At 59.1% G+C, this 6,245-nt stretch overlaps 1 pseudogene; it reads right to left on the reverse strand.

The window, feature by feature from the left end:
* Nucleotides 1–1,402: 1,402 nt before the first annotated feature.
* On the reverse strand, nt 1,403–6,032 carry LOC105539858 (annotated as a pseudogene).
* Between the last annotated feature and the right edge of the window lie 213 nt (nt 6,033–6,245).

Raw genomic sequence — 6,245 nt, forward strand, 5'->3', positions numbered from 1 at the left:
TCAGGAGTTCAAGACCAGCCTGGCCTATATGGTAAAACCTTGTCTCTACTAAAAAATGCAAAAGTTAGCCGGGCACGGTTGTGCATGCCTGTAGTCCCAGCTACTTGGGAGGCTGAGGAGGGAGAATCACTTGAACCCAGGAGGCGGAGGTTGCAGTGAGCTAAGATCTTGCCACTGCACTCAAGCCTGGGTGACAGAGCGACACTCCATCTCAAAAAAAAAAAAAAAAGCTTAGTTTTAGACACCTTGCCAACCATGAGGATTTCACACTGCTCACAAGTAATTAGTAATACCTCCAGGAACAAAGGCCCAGGGCAAACTTCAGCAGTAATCACAGAGTGCGGGAAATTCCAAGAGTTTTGTTTGCTGATTTTTTCTTAATACTTTATGTTTGCTGATTTTTTATTATTAGGAGCTAACGTCTGGTCAGGTCTGTACCCCTGGTGACATGCGCTCTGCCAGGAGTAATAAGGAATTCTCAGCTCTCCCTTCTGCTGTGGTTCATCTGCTCTGGATTTCTGGTGTTAGTTGCAGATTCTTTATAGGAATCTTGTGTGAGCCTCTTGGCCCTTTTGGAGGATGAGGTCGGTTAAAACTAGATCATATAATCCGTCAGTCCACTTAAGCAGACACACTAAACTCTAATATTCTAAAACTCTAAAACTCTAATACTCTAATACTCCGCAATTTGCTGAAAGCTTGCCATCTGGAGGGCGTACTGTGTCAACCCCTGGCCTAAGGGCCTGAGTCCCTTACTCCGGGACACCCAGGAACCACATGGGGTGGGTGCCTGCATGAAAGGTGAAGGCACCAGCATGCAGCTCGATATGAAACATGAGCTCTTGGGGCGCTCACTGCCCAGGGCTGTGCTGAGGCATGTGGTGAGCCCAGCAAACAGTAAGCACTCAGGAGGGCCTGATGTCCCTTTAACCAAACCCCAAGGTCCAGGTTAGTCTTGAGGTGCTTGCAGCCTAGGCAGGCCTGAGCAACTCCTTGTGAGCAGGGGCGTCCCACTCCCTGCAAGATTCAGACCCCAGATGGCACCACAAGTTCAGTCTCCACCAGATCCGAGGCCGCCTGCCCGTTGAGTGCCTGTGAGCCCCTGCACAGTTCCAGTGATGGGCACAGGAAGCTTCATGATCGGGGAAGAGGAGGATGCTCCCTGCAGCCTCTCGAGAGGACTCGAGGGGGATCCCAGCTGTGCCCTTCTGGCCTGGGTGCTGACGTTGCATCTGATGATGCCCTGGTCCCACTGGTTCTAGGAATAGGCCTCCCCACTGGGTTAGCATCTGTGTAACTGGCCTTTGCCCTCCTCCCAAGGGGTCCCCAGATGTCTACAGTGTGTGGGATTTACTATGTGGGACTTGCAATTGTACCCTCTGAGCTAAGGGGGCCCCAGGGCCTACTGACTCCATCCGACCAGAGCTTCCTCCTTTGCTACCAGGGCATACACTGGACCCCAACACCAAGAAGCAGCTGAAGTTCCTCGTTATAGAAGCTTGCCACTCGGGATGCCACCAGGCATGCGGGTATGTTATGTCTTGGTCACTGAGGTCAGGTCATAGAGCCTGGACTGCAGGACATTCTGTGGTTACACTACAGGGAGGGTGTAGTCAGTGGGAGACCTGCCCACATTTGGACCCAATAGCTGTAGAGACACACCCTGTACCCATCTGGTTCTTGTTGGGTAGATAGAAGGCAATGAGCACTGTGGGGGGAACAGCCACCTCTGTAGGAAGGTCACAGAGCCTGGACTGCAGGACATTCTTGGCAGCCCAGCCACACCCATCTCCTGACAAAATACTTTCTGTGCCACCGCTGAGCTAGGCCACCACCCTCCCGGCTACTACCCCATGACCCTCCTCTGACCCCCCAGCTCTGGGCCAGGCACCCATGTGGACTTGTTCACCTCCTGCCCAATCTTCTTGACTGAAAGCTGGATGCTGAAGCGGATGCTGTTCAAGATGTTGTTGTAGTAGGTCTTCTCGTGGACCTTAAACTATGCGGGGCACGGGCAGCACTCAGCCACAGACCAGGGCAAGGCTGCAGACAGCGCCACAACCTGGCCATCCAGGCCCTCCCAGGTGCCATTAGCAGAGGGGCTGTGGTCAGGCTGGGCAGGCAGGGACACAGTCCCATCTCATACTCCTTGTCCACAGACCCAGTTTGAGCAGGAAGTCTGAGTAGCTGACCATCGCCACCATGTACTGAAGCTGCGGGCCAGAGGGCAGGTGAAGGTGGCCTGGGGCCTCAGGACACAGCGTCCCTGCCCCCACCCCGCCCACCAAGGAAAGAAGTACTAGGCCAGCCCGGGAGTGGGCTTCACGGTGGGGGAGGCAGGCCTGGTCAACTCCACGAAGGCCTCTTTGTCCCTTGTATTCTCTTTCACTGGCACACAGGAGGTGCTCAGTCAATGTTCATGGGACCAACCGGTGGCACTGGGGGCCCCTCGCCCCAGTTCTGGTCTCCACGCAGTCCAGCTCCTCCAGGCGCTGGCCCTGGAGGTACTTGATGTCTTCCACCAGCTGCCACACCTGCAGGGTCAGGGGTCGGGGAACAAAGGTCAACCCAACAGCCTTTCACTCTAGTCCATCATTCCTGGCACGAAGGAGTCTTTAAGTACCACTTGCTAAGCCCAGAGCTCGGTGCTAGGCGCCAAGAGGACACGTTGGAGGTAGGAATCTAGACCCTTCCCCTCCAACAATAAGCTCACAGGCTAGAAGAGGCAACAGCTGCAGCAACCACCATGGGCATCCCTAAGGAGATGCCTCCTGAGCACGGCTGAGAAGGTGGGCAGGGGCCTGGCGGGGCGGGGAAGGCCACCTGCCACTGACAGACCAGGAGGAGGAGTCCTGCGGAGGAGCAGCCTGGAGCCTCAGAATGGGCTGAGGCCTAAGCGGGGCCTGGGACCCCTGCCTGCAGTGGGATGTGTGGGGCTCCCCTTGCTAGGACCATGGCCTCGGGAGGGCTCCACCCTCAGTTCAGCACCAGCCTCCCCACCCTAAACCAGAGCAGCCCACCTTGGCTGAGGCGGGCTGAGAAGTGTTCATGTACAAAGAGGGCATGAAGCGCCATGCCAAAGTGGTGGTTGGCCTGACTCAAGCTGACCCGGGCCAGTTCCTGTGGCTTGTTACTGTCCTCTATCTCCTGTGCCAGCTTGTGCAATGCCTCATGGAATGACACGAACAGGTGTTCACTCAGGACCACCACCACGCCCCACAGAAGGTAGTTGTGCAGGATGCTGGGGGCCAGATGAAGCCAGTGGGGTGTCCAGAAAGACATTCGTATGGGCCACCAAGGGCACCACCCCGGCCTGTACTCCTCAGCCCGCGACTGGACCCAGCACCCAGATAGTCCCTCAAAGAAGGGGCAGGAGGTCATCCCAAGTATGTGGAGGCTGGAATTGGAGTGTGCTGAGCTCAATGACACAGCAAGACACTCTTGCTACTGATGCCAGCCCCTGATGTGATGGGTCAGGGCTTGAATCATTTTCTGACTTGCCATGGGGAGACAGCGTCTGACCTTGAGGGTGACTGTCTGACTCAGAACTGGCCTGCAAAGGCCTCGGTTCCTCCCCATGGTGGATAGACACCACGAGGCTCTCCCAAGGGTGGTGCAGGAACAGCAGAGCCGTAGCCACACTTTCTCTTTCCAACCATCCCTAGGTGAGGAAACTGCAGCTCAGGAAGCTCCCAGCCCTGCCCAGGGCCTCGGAAAGCAGAGGCGAGAGCTAGGATCGGATCTTCGGGCTCTGGGTCCTTTTTGAGTGCTGCCTTCTTTAATGTGACTACTGGACAGAAGAGGAGGCGGAAATTCATGGCACACCCAGCAGGCAAGTCCAGGGGGCAGGGGAGGGGCCTGGGCCATATGGGGAGGTGATCTTCTGCAGCTGCCCCAGCGTCACCTTTTTGTACATGGAGCTGATATCTGGCTGGAAATGATCATACTCTGACAGAGTGATCTGGGTGGGGGTAGAGATCAGGGCTGAGCCAGTCTTGTCCCATGGTCCCCTGTCATCAGCTGTCCCCACTACAGCCACAGGGTCTCCTTGGCCTTCTGCTCTACAGCGTCAGCACCCAGGAGGCTGAACACTCGCTCCATGAACACACTGTATGCTGCCAGTATCTGCACCACGGGAAGGGGCTCCTCCAGGGACACGAACAGGCCTAGTCTGGGCCCACCCCTCCTGGAGTCCCAGGCCTTCTCTGCCTCCCCATCCCATGTCCCAGCACCTTCTCACTCGCCTTATCCTGAGCGAGGTACAGGGTCCTCTCTGGCAGGTTGAGCCCATCCTAGTCAATCTGGGGAGGGAGACAGGGGCCAGAGGTCAGAGGTCCACATGCCAGACTCCCCAAACAGATGGAATTCTCACCCCAATGCCCAGAGAGCGACCAGACATCCATGAGGACAGCTCCAGAAGCACGCAGACCCCAGTCCCTCTTTCCACCAGATGAGATGACCAAAGCCCCATCCCCGACTGTCTCAGCCTACCCCTGAACGCCTGCACTTTCCCTACCTTTCGGGGGCACTTGCTGCAGTGCCGCACTGACAGTTGGGGTTCCTGGCTTTGGCGCCAGCCCCAATCCTCACGGAGATGTCAGCCCAGCCCGCCGGCGCATCCTCCCTCCCCACCCTCACTGCCTTCCAGAGGGCTGGGAAATTGCGGCTCCCACAGCTCCGCTAAACACCTCAGTTAACCCAGAGAAATTACTTGCGCCCTCCTCCCGCGCTCTGCCGCCAAGCGCTCTCCTCCCCTGCTTTTCCTTTCTCTCCTCTCGCGCGCCCTCCTCCCACGCGCAGGGACCCCTGGACAGGGACGCCCCCGGGTCCACGGCCGCTGGAGGGGCGCTCGGGGGGCCTTCTCACGCGGATGATGTAGCGCGAGGAGTTCCTGTAACCTAGGCTGACCCAGAGGGAGAAGAGCGCTGCGGCGCTGTACACGCCCTGCCCCTTGTACAGCAGCAGGTTGAGGTCCCAGAGCGTCACGACCGCCGGATGCTCCGCCGCGCCGCCCAGGTCCCAGCCCCCGCAGTCCTCCACGACCTCTAGCATGGGCCGAGGACTCAGTAGCTCGATCTCGCGCATGCCGAGGCACGAATGGAAAAAGGCGCGCACCTTGCGCTGGGCCGCGCCGCGGGGCCTACCCCTGGGCCGTGCCAGCAGGCGCCGCAGGCGCTCCTCTTTCTGCTCGCGGATGGCCGTGATGGTGCCATAGGTGAGCTTTTCGTTGGGAATGGCGCGGTACCTCAGTCAGCCGCTGCAGGCGAAAGAGTAGAAGTGCTGGCATGGGTCCATACTGGCGTCCAGGTTGGCTGCCAGGAAGCCGGCGGCGCGCGCTAAGGCCTTGCCCTCGGGGCAGCCCTCGGGACAGGCGCCGCCGCCCGCGACGACCGTGTCCAGGTACTTGAGCGCCAGCATAGCCGCCAGTATGGCGCAGAGACCAGCGGCGAACACCAGCCCCGACAGCAGGCTCATCTCGTGCAGGGTTCCAGCGCGGCAGCCCAGACCCGTCCCCAGTGGCGCTGCTCCTCCAGAGAAGCCTGGAGGGCAGAAAGGCCTCTTGCACGATCCCCGCGCCGCAGCAGCTCAGGTACTTGACCTACTGGGACGCGTCTTAGTGCGCAGTCAGCGAATACCGCTCTCCGTGGCACCGAGGCCGCCGCGGTGCAGCCCTGGGCCACCTGGGCTATGGGATGCGCACGGCCGCTGGCCTCCTCGTGGGCCTCTGCATGGCCCCAGGGCCAAAGCTGCGGGAAGAGCAGTCAGGCTTAGGAGGCGCAGCAGCCCGACGGGGCTCCCAGGCACAGCGAGGAGAGACGCAGGCCTGGGCGCAGAGGACCCAGCTGCCGGCCTCATTCACTGAGGAAACCAGGGATGAGGAGAGTCTGGCGGGGCCACTACCCTGGCGTGCACAGTGGAGTCTTCTCCCCTGTCCTCCTCCCTGCACACACGTGTTGGACGCTGAATTGGGAGGCCTCTTACGGGAAGAGGGATGCTCCAGGCACGGGGTCTGGCATGTAGTGGGTCTTCATTGAAAGGCCATACCTCTTCCTTTCGCCTTTCTTGTCCACGACCTGGCCTAGCCAAGGTCAAGTGGGGTGGGGGAAAGACCGGAAGCTGAAGTGAGGAGGTGCGGTCAGGGGCACGTCTATGGGGCACTTTCAGCTCTCCGAACTGGACCCAGACAGACGCTCCGCAAAACGGCCAAAGAACCAAACTTTGTCCTCGCGGAAGTCCGCCGGATC

Source organism: Mandrillus leucophaeus, unplaced genomic scaffold (genome assembly GCF_000951045.1).
Source record: "Mandrillus leucophaeus isolate KB7577 unplaced genomic scaffold, Mleu.le_1.0 Scaffold21, whole genome shotgun sequence".
Taxonomy (NCBI): Eukaryota; Metazoa; Chordata; class Mammalia; order Primates; family Cercopithecidae; genus Mandrillus; species Mandrillus leucophaeus.